General features: G+C 44.2%; 1 protein-coding gene across 2 annotated transcripts in view; it reads left to right on the forward strand.

Annotated features, from left to right (window-relative positions):
• The first annotated feature begins 3379 nt into the window (after nucleotides 1–3379).
• The window catches only part of FUT10 (fucosyltransferase 10), a 112713-nt gene continuing 101441 nt past the window's right edge, over nucleotides 3380–14651 (forward strand). For both annotated transcript variants that reach the window (XM_032288271.1, XM_032288272.1), the window contains exon 1: nucleotides 3380–3725. The gene's annotated coding sequence lies outside the window, so the exon portion shown is untranslated. The remainder of the gene's footprint in view (nucleotides 3726–14651) is intronic.

A 14651-nucleotide genomic window follows, 5' to 3' on the forward strand; every position in this document is an offset into this window, starting at 1 on the left:
TGGGGAGCGCCTGTAATCCCAGCTACTTGGGAGGCTGAGGCAGGAGAATCGCTTGAACCCGGGAGGTGGAGGTTGCAGTGAGCTGAGATTGAGCTACAGCACTTCGGCCTGGATGACAGAGCAAGACTCATCTCAAAAACCTAAATGAACAAATAACCGTAAAAATAGACAACCAACAGCCCTCAGTGCTGCTCTGCCTATGGAGTAGACATTCTTTCATTCCTTTAATAATCTTGCTTTCACTTAATGAAACTTATGTACACACCTCAACTTCTTTCTTGCTTAAGATCCAAGAACCCTCTCTAGTAACAAGATCATTTTAATAATAAGAATGACACAGCCTCAGTAAGGATGGCTTGTATCCTAGAGGCCACCCACAGGTTCTAGAGGCTGCCTGTGGCTTCTTCTCACACAGGATTTCTCAACATAGCTCCTTACTTCATCAAACCAGCAATGAGTTAAATTCCAGTCTGCTAAAAGAAAATCTTAAACAATGTAATCATGGCAGTAACTTTCCATAGACCTTGCCTTATGCTATTGGTTAGATCAAGTCACAGGTGCCACCGTCACTGGAGGGGAGAAGATAGAAGACATGAACACCAGGGGGTGAGATTTACTGGGGTCACCCAGGGATACCCTGGATTTGTCTGCAACTGAAACTCATGAGATATTTGATATAAAGTTTAAAGCACTTATCATGATATTATGTATCATTTTGTGAGGCAGAGCTTGGAGTGAGCCGAGATCCTGCCACTGCACTCCAGTCTGAGGGACAGAGTAAGACCCGGCCCCCCCCCCAAAAAAAAAGTAATTTCCAGTTCAAAAGAAGAATGAAAGAAAATTTAATGCTATTTCAACATTCTTTATACATTCTCTTCTGTTACCATAGTGCACTATGTATTTCTCACTAGTGTTATATTATTGTTATTGGTTTATTATCTCTTAGGCCTTGAACTTTTCTTTTCTCTCTCTCTCTCTTTCTTTCTTTCTTTCTCTTTCTTTCTTTCCTTTCTTTCTTTTCTTTTCTTTTTTTTTTGAGACAGTCTCATTCTGTTGCCCAGACTGGAGTGCAGTGGTGCGATCTCAGCTCATTGCAACCTCTGCCTCCTGGGTTCAAGTGATTCTTCTGCATCAGCTTCCTGAGCAGTTGGGACTACAGGTGAGTTCCACTATGCCTGGCTAATTTTTGTATTTTTAGTAAAGACAGGGTTTTACCATGTTGGCCAGGCTGGTCTCGAACTCCTGACCTTGTGATCCACCTGCCTCGGCCTCCCAAAGTGTGGGTATTACAGGTGTGAGCCACCACGCCCCACCATATTGTCAGTTTTAAAACCTGTAGCCATTTTAGTGGGTGTGTAGTATATATCATTGTCATGTTCATTTGCATTTCCTTAATGACCAAAAACTTCAAGCATCTTTTCACATACTGCCTGGCTATTTGGATTCCTCTTTGGTGAAGTGCTGTACTTATTGACTTACTGATTGCTTTTCCCTCTTACTGCTTTTAGGAGTTCCTGCTACATTCTAAATTCGTTGGTAGATAAAATATATAAAAAATACATTCTCTCACTCTGTAGATCATTTTCATTATTTTTCTTTCTCAAGAAAGGATCTAACCCTGTAGTCCAGGCTGGAGTGCAGTGGCACAATCCTGACTCACAGAAGCCTTGACCTCCCAGGCTCAAGCAATCCTCCCACCTCAGTCCTGAGGAGCTGGGACCACAAGCATGCACGATCACACCTAATTTAAAAAAATTTTTTGTAGAGATGGGGGTCTTCATATGTTGTTAGGCTGGTCTCCAACTCCTGAGCTCAAGTGATCCTCCTGCCTCAGCCTGCCAAAGTGTTGAGATTACTTACAGGTGTGAGCCGCTGTGCCCATCTCTTATTTTCTTAAAGGTGTCTTTTGATGAACAGAGTTTTTTACTTTTAATGATATCTAATTTATCAATCTTTTCTGTGTGTTTGATTTTTTTTTTTCTTTTTTTGAGAGATGGAGTCCCACCCTGTTGCCCAGGCTGGAGTGCAATGGCACGAATCTCGGCTGATTGCAATCTCTGCCTTCCAGGTTCAAGGGATTCTCCTGCCTCAGCCTCCTGAATAGCTGGGATTACAGGCACACACCACCACGCCCGGCTAATTTTTTGTATTTTTAGTAGAGATGGGGTTTCACCTTGTTGGCCAGGCTGGTCTCGAACTCCTGACCTCAGGTGATCCACCCGCCTCAGCCTCCCTAAGTGCTGGGATTACAGGCATGAGCCACCGTGCCTGGCTGTTTGATGTTTTCTAGATGTGGACACCATGATTATCAACTTGTTTTTGTAGAGAAATTGTGTTGCTTGGCACAAGGCTAGGACCAGGGGAGGCAGGCCTGAAACAGCAAATCACTCTCAGGCTCCTGCAAGTGCACCCAGCACCGCAGGACGCCCAGAGTCAGCGCCTCCTCAGATTTTGAGCCCTAAGTGCCTCACTTGCCTCTCCCTAGACCCAGCCCTACAGCAAAGTGTTGAATTACCTCCTTAGGTTTATTACCTCCTAGACTAGGGCAAAATAATTTTATTTGGGTTTCCGGATTTGGAGGTCAGTAGCTTGAAGTCAATTAGCTTTCCTTTACCAGTGTTTAGTCTGTTTGGGCTACTATCACAACACATCTTAGGTTGGGTCATGTATAAACATCAGAACTCCATTGCTTACAATCTAGAGGCTGAGAAGTCCAAGATCAATGCACTGGCAGATACCTCATTGGTTAGGATCTGTGCCTCATACAAGGGACCCTCTATGTGTCCTCACATGGCAGAAGCTCTCTCCGGTCTCTTTCATAAAGACACAATAAATATGTAAATTTATGGAGAGTATAAAGGCACAAAATTCACATATGAATTTGGGGCAGGACACAAATATTCACACCACAGCAACCAGTACAATCAAATTAAATGATCATCCTGTTTAGTCTACCAAACATTGCCAGAAACGGTGTCCAGCCTTAGAGAAAGAAACTTGCAAAGCTCTTGACTTTCTTGAATAGGTAACTTTGACCTTCTTTAAAAAAAAAAAAAATTATTTATTTTTAGAGAGTGCTCTGTTGCCCAGGCTGGAGTGCAGTGGCTTGATCTCGGCTTATTACAGCTTTTACCTCCTCGGCTCAAGAGATCCCCTCACCTCAGCCTCCCAGTAGCTGGGACTACAGGCACGGGCCACTACACTTGGCAAATTTTTGTATTTTTTTGTAGAGACAGGTTCTCGTTGTGTTGCTCAGGCTGGTCTCGAACTCCTGGGCTGAAGCGATCCGCCCACCTCGACCTCCTAAAGTGCTGGGATTACAGGTGTGAGCCGCCGAACCTGGCCTAAATAGGTGACTTTGAATGCGCTCCATTCCTAGTCCAGTTGGAGAAGCAGAAAGTTTCCAGTGTCTTGAAGAAGAGGGCCCCCGCAGCTTTCCCGAGAACTTTCCCCAGGGCCGTGGCCTCAGGCGGACTGCGAGCCAGGATCACTAGCCAGGGGCGGTCCAGTGTTCTCACAACCCGGGCCCCACGTGTTTGTAAACAGGGCACGGGTGAAAACCCGGATCCCTGCTGGCTCCGCCCGAACGCTCCCCGAGCTCGCCGGCGCAACCTCCTCCGCCGCTCCCGATCCGCTCTCCGGGTCTTCCCGGCGCCCAGGCAGGGGCTCCCAGGGAGAGAGGAAGCGGCGCTGCGGTCCGCGGGGCTAAGGCTGCTCCGCGCCAGGTGAGTGGGAGCGCCGCGTCCCCTCTGGCCTCGGCGGTAGCTTGGTGGGGGCGTGGGCTTGATCCTGAGACTCGGAAAGATGCTCTTCTGGTCCCACGAAAGCTGGGACGCTGCCTCCGGGAAACCGCCCTCTGTGCCGAGTATGGGGTGCGTGTAAGAGACTCCAAGTCTGTGTTGGGGACTTAGCGGCGCATAGGCAGAGCCACTGCCGGAGGCTGAAGCCTGATCCACCCGGCGGGAGGCGGGTGCCGGGCCCGAGCCTCCGCTGGAGCCCGGGGGAGGAGCGTGGGCTCCCGGCGCCGTCGCCTCCTGCGATTGGCCTCCTCCCCCGGCCCGCGGCCGTCTATTCCAGAACCTAATCCGCCTTGGCGGGGCGCGAACTGCCTCGTTCTCCCCTCGGTCTTCCCAGAATCACTTGTTGCAGGAATGTTGTGCTGAAGTTGAGGCATCTGTGACTTTTCCAGTTAAAGAGGGCACGGTGTATTTAGTGGAGAAAATGCCCCGGGAAGGCAGCCGCCACCGCAGGCCTGGGTTATCCCATTTGCAAGCCATGTGTTAGGTATTTTGCACCCGATTAGTACCCTCAGAACAGAGCTAATTTTGTGTAAACTACAGAAATAATCTTGCTGTGATTTTAAAACATTTTCTGGGGATTTTTTCATGATTCTTTAAAGCAAATGTCACACAAAATGACTTAACACCACGGCCCCAGCAGCCTCCCCCCTGCTCCCTGCAATAATAGTTGGTTACAGAGTTTTATGCATGACATGACTTGGATTGTTAATTTCGTTTGTGGAATGCATGCAGCTCTGGCTGGGCACAATTTTGAATCAGGCAAGTTAGCTTTCAGGACCTTATTCCCTTCGTACATCCTTCCTTCCTTCCAATGAGACACCTAGGAAGCTCACGACCAATCTTGGGCTTGTTAGTGAACGCACATTACAACTAGGGCAGTGTTTCTCCCTGGTCTACGGTAGTCTCAAATGGAGGCCTTTCAGGCATTGAATAAGCAGCTCACGTATTTGAATGTGAAAGTTTCACAGCCTCCAATCTAGCAGCACTGTAGTCTCCGCTTTAAAACTTTCTTCGGGCTGGGCCCAGTGGCTCACGCCTGTAATGCTAGCACTTTGGGAGGCTGAGGCTGACAGATCACGAGGTCAAGCGTTCCAGATCAGCCTGACCAACATGGTGAAACCCTGTCTCTACTAAAAATACAAAAATTACCCTGGCGTGGTAGTGCACGCCTGTAATCCCAGCTACTCAGGAGGCTGGAGAATTGCTTGAACCTGGCAGGCGGAGGTTGCAGTGAGCCGAGATTGTGTCACTGCACTCCAGCGTGGGCGACAGAGCATGACTCCCTCTCAGAAAAAAAGCAAAACAACAAAAAACTTTATTCTGCATAAGGAGAAGCCAGAAGCGATTGGGTAGCCTCAGGTGGTCTTTCAGGTCTGTTCCACTAATATCTCTTTCGCTCACTTCCTGCTAGATGGCAGTGTGTAACAGTGAATTAAAAACACGATCTCAACTCTTACAGTGTTATCATTGCTTGTCTTTTATTATTCAGTAAGAAAACAGTTGTCAGGTTTTATCTTACAAGCAGAATTTTTTAAAAAAAATTGAAACTAGGGTTAAATTCAGGAAGTAAAAAGAATATAGCTTAGAAAAGCAATAATGTTATAGGTGATGGGGAGGAAGGCAGCAAAGGACACTGCCATTTGTGTACCTATGCAACAATCTTGCATGTTCTTCACATGTACCCCCAAACCTACAATGCAATTAAAAAAAAGAATAATGTTATTTATAGATGTACAAATATTGTTCAGTAGGCATACATTTCCAACCCATATTTAAATGCTTTAAACTTTGGAATGTAAAGAGTTGATTTCAGTAAGATACTCAATATCTAATTCAGTTACCAGCATTCTACAATGAACAATTGTTACAGTGTTTCTGAATGTGGGATTTTGAAAAATTTTTTAAAGTTAAATTTACTTACAATGTTTTTCAGATTTTTTTGAGAATGAAATTGGAGTTTTCAAAAGATTATGTTGAATTACCAGAAAGGAAAATGAAGATAAAGTAATCGTAAACCTGTTATATATATATTTTTAAAAAATATTTCCAGAAACTCACTTTCTGATAAGTTGTCTGGATTACTGTTTCTTCATTAATCTTTTATGGAGAATTTTTACTCGTGGATGTAATTTATGGGATGAGAAAGCTTAATTTTGGGATGGAACTTCAGAATATCATCTGGTTCAGGACTTTATCTTTAGTCATGTGAAATATTAGCTACACTGTGTCAGTGTTATTGAACCAGCTCCTCATAACATAATTATATAAATGATAAAAGCAGATCAGGGATTTTATTTGCTTTTTTTTTTTAGTCTGCAGTTATTCAATATTTATTAATTTATACATTTTTTTTCTAGAGATGAGGGATTTTAATTCAGGTATCCTGCCAGGTAGGAAAATTGCTACAAAATAACCTATAAGCCCTTCTTGGAGGACGAATAGTTACTAATAATTATTAATAAGACCTCATAGGAAAAACAAAGATGAAAAAGAATCCATGCTCTTGAAGAATTGCTTTAGTTCTTAGTGTCATACATAAACTTCACAGTCTTGTGCTGCCACCCCACTTTTAATTTTATTTATTTTTGAGACAGAGTCTAACTCTGCCACCCAGGCTGGAGTGCAGTGGCACAATCATAGCTCACTGCAGCCTTGACCTCCAGGGCTCAAGGGATCCTCCTGCTCAGTCTCCTGGGAGCTGTGACCACACCTACAGGTGCACACCACCATGCCCAGATAACTTTTTTTTTTTTGTTGTTTGGTAGAGATGGGGGTCTTGCTGTGTTGCCCAGGCTGGTCTTCAAATCCTGTGCTCAAGTGATCACCCACCTCAGCCCCTTAAAGTCCTGAGATTATAGGCATGAGCCACCACACCCTGCTTTCCCTTTTAAAAGTCTGCTTCTTGGCCGGGCGCTGTGGCTCACACCTGTACTCCTAGCACTTTGGGAGGCCGAGGTGGGTGGATCACCTGAGGTCAGGAGTTCAAGACCAGCCTGACCATCATGGTGAAACCCCACCTTAAAAAAAAAAAAAAAAAAATTCTGCTTCTGGCTGGGCGTGGTGGCTCACGCCTGTAATCCCAACACTTTGGGAGGCCGAGACAGGCAGATCACGAGGTCAGGAGATCACGAGGTCAGGAGATCGAGACCATCCTGGCCAACATGGTGAAACCCCGTCTCTACTAAAAATACAAAAAAATTAGCTGGGCTTGATGGCTCGTGCCTCTAATCCCAGCTACTCGGGAGGCTGAGGCAGGAGAATCGCTTGAACCTGGGAGGTGGAGATTGCAGTGAGCAGAGATTGTGCCACTGCACTCCAGCCTGGTGACAGAGCGAGACTCTGTCTCAAGAAAAAAAAAAAACAAAACAGAAAAATCTGTGCTTTAAATTGAGGCATTGTATCAGTCTGTTTATCTGGCTCTCTATTTTGGGTTTTTATTTAGTTTCCACATTAAATAGATCCACTGAATACTTGTTCCTGTGAGGTTGCATTATTAGCACTGCATAATTTAAGCACTTTAGTATATGTCTGGAATCTTAGGATTGAGGAATGACATTGCCTTTATTTCTGCAATGGAAGTGCATGTGATGATATAGATCTGTAAACTGATTTTTTAGCTGGGTGCAGTGGCTCACACCTGTAATCCTAGCACTTTGGGAGGCCGAGGCGGGCAGATCGCTTGATCTCAGGAGTTTGAGACCAGCCTGGCTAACATGGCCAAATCCTAGTTCCCAAAGAAAAAAAAAATTAGCTGGGTGTGGTGGCATATGCCTGTGGTCCCAGGTACTCTGGAAGTTGAGGGGGGAGAATTGCTTGAGCCTGGGAGGTTGAGGCTACAGTGAGCCAATATTATACCACTGCACATAGCCTAGGTGACAGAGGACACCCTGTCTCAAAAACAAACAAAAAACCTGACTTGATGTTGGGAAGCGTAATGCCTCCCAAAGGAGGTAGACTTGAAAGTCTTGCAGAACGGCTAGCACGGTTAAAGAAGGTGGAAACGTTCTCAGGTAGGCACCAGAGTACAGTCTGGGAAGCCACATTCCAGGAATAGCAGGAGCAGAGTCTGTTTGCTGCAAACCAGGAGAGGATGCTAGAGAGGCAGAGCATGGTCCACGTGTTTTCTGTTTTTGTTTTTTGAGATGGAGTCTTGTTCCTCCACCCAGGCTGAGTGCAGGTGTGTGATCTTGGCTCACTGCAGTCTCTGCATCCCGGGTTCAAGTAATTCTGCCTCAGCCTCCCCAGTAGCTGGGACTATAGGCAGGCACCACCACACTCAGCTAATTTTTGTATTTTTAGTAGAGACGGGGTTTTGCCATATTGGCCAGACTGCTCTCCAACTCCTGGCCTCAAGAAACCCACCCGCCTGGCCTCCCAAAGTGCTAGGATTACAGGGACGCGCCACTGTGTCTGGGCTCAGGTTGTGTTGTTTTCTAAGCTAACGGTTTCGTTTTTATCTTGAGATCTTTGGGAAGCTATTGAAGGATTTTAATCAGGATATATATACAATCAATACTCTAGAAACATCTCTTTGTGGCTGAATGAAGAATCCGAAAGGGTCACACTGGGAAGGACACCTGTTACTGGGCCTTTGGAGTAACCAGGTAGAAATGAATGAAGAGTGTTGAGGTGTAGTTGAAAGGAGGGACTAACTGCGCCTGAGGAGTTGTCCAAAGGCCTTTAGGCATCTCCTCCGTCTGTCACATCATCTCTTCCCCAGGACCGTCACCATTTAAGGGGCTTCAGGAGATTTATACATTAGCAAGTGAAAACATCTTGGGACAGTCAAACCTATTTGATAAATCATACTTTAGTGTGAATAGTTTAAATTTGATAATTAGATACATTTCTTCTAAAAATTCTCTGTGGTATTACCTCTTGCTTATTAACTCAGTTGACTCCCCAATTACCAGAACAGAAATGAGCAAAGGAGTCTTCCCAGAACTCCTTGCCTTCTGCCTCGCCTCTCCTGCAAGTAGGGAGAGGTAGGAGGAGGAGGGGCATACAAACTGCCAGGTTCTTTTTTTTTTTTTTTTTTTTTTTTTCTTGAGGCAGAGTCTCGCTCTGTTGCTCAGGCTGGAGTGCAGTGGTGCAATCTCAGCTCACTGCCTCCTCTGCCTCCCAGGTTCAAGTGATCCTCCTGCCTCAGCCTCCTCAGTAGCTGGGATTACTGGGGCCTGCCTCCACGCTTGACTGATTTTTGTATTTTTAGTAGAGATGAGGTTTCGCTGTGTTGTTCACGCTGGTCTCAGACTCCTGACCTCAAGTGGTCTGCTCGCCTCGGCCTCCCAGTGTGTTGGGATTACAGGCGTGAGCCACTGCGCCTTGCCTCACAAACTGCCAGGTTCTGAAAGCTCAGAATGTCACCTAAGGTTGGTTTCTCATTTTACAGTCAGACATGCAAGACAGAAATCATCTCTCAGTTCCATTTCTGAGAATCTTTTTTTTTTTTTTTGAGATGGAGTTTCACTCTTGTTGCCCAGGCTGGAGTGCAGTGGCGTGATCTCAGCTCACCACAACCTCTGCCTCGGTTCAAGCGATTCTCCTGCCTCAGCCTCCTGAGTAGTAGGGATTACAGGCATGCACCACCACGCCAGGCTCATTTTACATTTTTAGTAGAGCTGTGGTTTCTCCATGTTAATCTGGCTGGTCTCGAACTCCCAACCTCAGGTAATCCGCCTGCCTCGGCCTCCCAAAATGCTGGGATTACAGGCTTAAGCCACTATGCCAGGCCCATTTCTGAGACTCTTATACCTTCAACTGGCCCTGAATGGCCAAAATTTTGAAGCTGGCACGCTCAAGCTGCTAAGTCCCTTTAAGATAGTCTGTCTTTCTTCTGTCCATCTTAATTCAAAATACAGTAGAAAATTTAGAATTATTTTAGGATGAAAGTGTTGCTGGTTGTGAAGGCATAGCATTTGCAAGAATATGAGGCAGTCAGACTCAGCTCCAAATACACACATTATTCTTTCCCAGGAAGGGTATTCTAGGGCACTCTCGATCACGACTCCGAGATTCATCCTGCAGGCAGTGATGAAATGACAACTTTTCTCCCGGAATCTTGTAATTCAAGTGCTTCAGTATGTGTCTAGAATTTAAGAATGGCATCGCTTTCAGTTCTGTAATAGAAATGTGCTCTGGCCACACCTTCTTGATTCATCACCAGTCTTTTTTTTTTCTTTCTTTCTTTCTCTCTTTTTTTTTTTTTTTGAGATGGACTCTTGCTCTGTCACGTAGGCTGGAGAGCAGTGGCGTGACCTTGGCTCACTGCAACCTCTACCTCCAGGGTTCAAGCAATTCTCCTGCCCCAACCTCCCAAGTAGCTGGGACCACAGGCATGTGCCACCCTGCCTGGCTAATTTTTGTGTCTGTGTGTGTGTGTTTTTTTTCAGTCTTAAGGTTATACCTGAATTTTTGTGTTTTTTTTTTTTTTCCCTTGTATGTGATTAATTGCTTTTCTCTTGGTGATTTCAAAATTCCCTCTTTGCATTTGTCTTTCTTTCTTTCTTTTTTTGTTTGTACTTTGGGCTCTGGGGTACTTGTGCCATCCTGCAGGATCGTTGCATAGGTACATGCATGCCATGGTGGTTTGCTGTCTCCATCCCCCACTCCCACCAATGTCGCCTACATCAGCCATTTCTCCTGGTGTTATTCCTTCCCACCCTCCCTGCCCCCTCCATATCCCTCCTCTTCCCTCCACCCCCCACCTATCCCTGTGAGTGTTGTTCCCTTCCCTGTGCCCAAGTGTTCTCATTGCTCATCACCCGCCTATGAGTGAAAACATGCAGTGTTTGGTTTTCTGTTCTTGTGTCAGTTTGCCGAGAATGATGGTTTCTAGATTCATCTATGTCTCTATAAAGGACACGAACTCGTCAATTTTTATGGCTGCATAGTATTCCATGGTGTATATATGCCATGTTTTCTTTGTCCAGTCTATCATTGATGGGCATTTGGGTTGGTCTTTGCTACTATAAACAGTGCCACAAGGAACATACATGTGCATGTGTCTTTATAATGGAATGATTTATAATCCTTTGGGTATATACTCAGTAATGGGATTGCTGGTCAAATGGTATTTCTATTTCTAGGTCCTTGAGGAATTGCCGCACTGTCTTCCACAATGGTTGAACTAATTTACACTCACACCAACAGTGTAAAACTGTTCCTTTTTCTCCACATTCTCTCCAGCATCTGTTGTCTTCAGATTTTTTAATGATTGCCATTCTAACTGGTGTGAGATGATATCTCAATGTGGTTTTGATTTGCATTTTTCTAATCACCAATGATGATGAGCATTTTTTCATATGTTTGTTGGCCTCATATATGTCTTCTTTTGAAAAGTGTCTGTTCATATCCTTTGTCCACTTTTGAATGAGTTTGTTTGTTTCTTGTAATCTGCTTTAGTTCTTTGTAGATTCTAGTTATTAGCCTTTTGTCAGATGGGTAGATTGCATATACTTTTTCCCATCCTATTGGTTGCTGGTTCACTCTAATGATTATTTCTTTTGCTGTGCAAAAGCTCTTAAGTTTAATTACATCCCATTTGTCTATTTTGGCTTTTGTTGCCATTGCTTTTGGTGTTTCAGTTGTGAAGTCCTTGCCCATGCCTATGCCCTGAATAGTGTTGCCTAGGTTTTCTTCTAGGGTTTTTATGGAGTTAGTTCTTTTTTTTTTTTGCTCTTGTTACCCAGGCTGGAGTGCAATGGCGCTATCTCGGCTCACCGCAGCCTCCGCCTCCTGGGTTCAGGCAATTCTCCTGCCTCAGCCTCCTGAGTAGCTGGTATTACAGGCACGCGCCACCATGCCCAGCTGATTTTTTGTATTTTTAGTAGAGACGGGGTTTCACCATGTTGACCAGGATGGTCTCGATTTCTTGACCTTGTGATCCACCCACATCGGCCTCCCAAAGTGCTGGGATTACAGGCATGAGCCACTGCGCCTGGCCCATGGAGTTAGTTCTTATGTTTAAATCTTTAATCCATCTGGAGTTAATTTTTGTATAAGGTGTAAGGAAGGGGTCCAGTTTCAGCTCCCTGCATATGGCTAGCCAGTTTTCCCAACACTATTTATTAAACAGGGAATCATTTCCCCATTGCTTGTCAGATTTGTCAAAGATCAGATGGATGTAGATATGTGGCATTACTTCTGAGGCCTCTGTTCTGTTCCATTGGTCTATATCTCTGTTTTGGTACCTGTACCATGCTGTTTTGATTACTGTAGCCTTGTAGTATAGTTTGAAGTCAGGTAGCATGATGCCTCCAGCTTTATTCTTTTTGCTTAGGATGGTCCTGGCTATGTGGGCTCTCTTTTGGCTCCATATGAAGTTTTAAGTGTTTTTTTCCAGTTCTGTGAAGAAGTTCAATGGTAGCTTAATGGGGATAGCATTGAATCTATAAATTACTTTGGACAGTATGGCCATTTTCACAATATTGGTTCTTCCTAACCATGAGCATGGAATGTTTTTCCATCTGTTTGTGTCCTCTCTTATTCCCTTGATCAGTAGTTTGTAGTTGTCCTTGAAGGTATCTTTTACCTCCTTTGTTAGTTGTATTCCTAGGTATTTTATTCTCTTTGTAGCATTTGTAAATGGGAGTTCCCTCATGATTTGGCTCTCTGTTTGTCTGTTGTTGGTATATAGGAATGCTTGTGATTTTTGCACATTGATTTTGTATCCTGAGACTTTGCTGAAGTTGCTTATCAGCTTAAGGAGGTTTTGGGCTGAGACAATGGGGTCTTCTAAATATATGATCATGTCGTCTACAAATAGGGACAATTTGACTTCTTCTTTTCCTAATTGAATGCGCTTTATTTCTTTTTCTTGCCTGATTGGAACTTCCAATACTATATTGAATAGGAGTGTTGAGAGAGGGCATCCCTGTCTAGTGCCAGTTTTTAAAGGGGAATGCTTCTAGTTTTTGCCCATTCAGTATGATATTGGCTGTGGGTTTGTCGTAAATAGCTTTTGTTATTTTGAGATACTTTCCATCAATACCTAGTTTATTGTGAGTTTTTAGCATAAAGGGCTGTTGAATTTTGTGGAAGGCCTTCTTTGCATCTATTGAGATAATCATCTGGTTTTTGTCTTTGGTTCTGTTTATGTGGTGAATTACGTTTATAGATTTGTGTATGTTGAACCAGCCTTGCATCCCTGGGATGTAGCCTACTTAATCGTGGTGAATAAGCTTTTTGATGTGCTGTTGGATTCGGTTTGCCAGTATTTTATTGAAGATTTTTGCATCAATGTTCATCATGGCACTTGGAGGCTACAGAGAGCCATGATTGCACTACTGCACTCCAGCCTAAGTGACAGAGTGAGATGCTGTCTCAAAAAAAAAAAAGGTAAATCAAGGTAGACTCATGAGAGGGGAGCACATCTTTAAGACTAAAGTTTTTAATCAGGGGCTCTATATTGTTTTTATAGGTCTAATTATATCTAATAATATCTTTAACTCTATATCCCAGGCGCATAATGGAGGTCTGACTTAGACTCAGATCTGTGAAGTACTGGGCAGCATTGCCCTCCCCTGGAAAGTTGACCCTTGCTCCTCTCTGAACTCCACATTTGCCCAAGCCATTGAAGTTCGTAGAACATCATAGGGATAAAGCGCATTCTATGGGGGCATTTTTTTAACTTTTTGTTTTTGAGATAGAGTCTTGCTCTGATGCCCATGTTAAGAGTGTGGTGGGTTGATCACGGCTTACTGCAGACTTGACCTCTTGGGCTCCAGCGATCCTCTTGCTTCAACCTCCTGAGTAGCTGAGACTATAGGTGTACACCTCCATGCCCAGCTAATTTGTAAAATTTTCTATACAGACTGGGTCTCACTATATTGCCCAGGCTGGTCTCAAACTCCTGGTTACAACCATCCTTCTGCCTTGGCCTCCCAAAGTGCTGTGATTACAGGTATGAGCCACTGGGTCTGGCCCTCATTTAGTTCATTTTTACAACTTTTTTGAAAAGATCATTCATTTCAGATAGATGAAAATTTTATTTGGGAACTTCCAAAGAATAATATTGCTGAAACAACCCACTGCTTTATTCCACTTGCTGTAAAAGACACATAAGGCCGGGTGCAGTGACTCACACCTGTAATCCCAGCCCTTTGGGAGGCCGGGGTGGGTGGACCACAAGCTCAGGAGTTCAAGACCAGCCTGACCAATATGGTGAAACCCTGTCTCTACCAAAAATACAAAAATTAGCCGTGCGTGGTGGTGCGCGCCTGTAATCCCAGCTACTTGGGAGGCTGAGGCAGGAGAATTGCTTGAACTCAGGAGGTGGAGGTTGCGGTGAGCTGAGATCGTGCCACTGCACTCCACTGCCTGGGTGATAGAGCAAGATTCTGTCTCAAAAGACAAATAGATCATGTTCAGAATTCCTTATGCTGTGGCATAAGTTGGTTTCCTTAGTGGGCATTCAGGCCACATGATCATTATCCATTTTTGATTAAAGCCTGAATTTTTTATTTTCTTTCTAAATTTTATGGGAGTGGGTGGATAGTCCTGGTAATTTTTATTCAATTTCTATACTCCTTTAAAACTTAGATAGAAGGAAGTGACTTCATATAAAAGTCCTGGAATTTAGTCTTCTGATAGCAGAGAGCATAAAGTGGAAGCAGAATTTTAGATTTGGGACCTGTTTGTAGATTTGTCACTCCCTCTGATAGGCTGTGTGGCCATGAGTAAGTGACTTCACCTTTCTGGTCTTGATTTCCCTCCTTCCTTCCTTCCTTCCTTCCTTCTTTCTTTCCTTCTTTCCTTCCTTCCTTTCTTTCCTCTTCTCTCTCTCCTTTTCTTTCTTTCTTTCTTTCTTTCTTTCTTTCTTTCTTTCTTTCTTTCTTTCTTTCTTTCTTT

This window comes from Sapajus apella, unplaced genomic scaffold (assembly GCF_009761245.1).
Source record: "Sapajus apella isolate SASKATOON/1434 unplaced genomic scaffold, GSC_monkey_1.0 scaffold21, whole genome shotgun sequence".
In the NCBI taxonomy this organism is placed as follows: domain Eukaryota; kingdom Metazoa; phylum Chordata; class Mammalia; order Primates; family Cebidae; genus Sapajus; species Sapajus apella.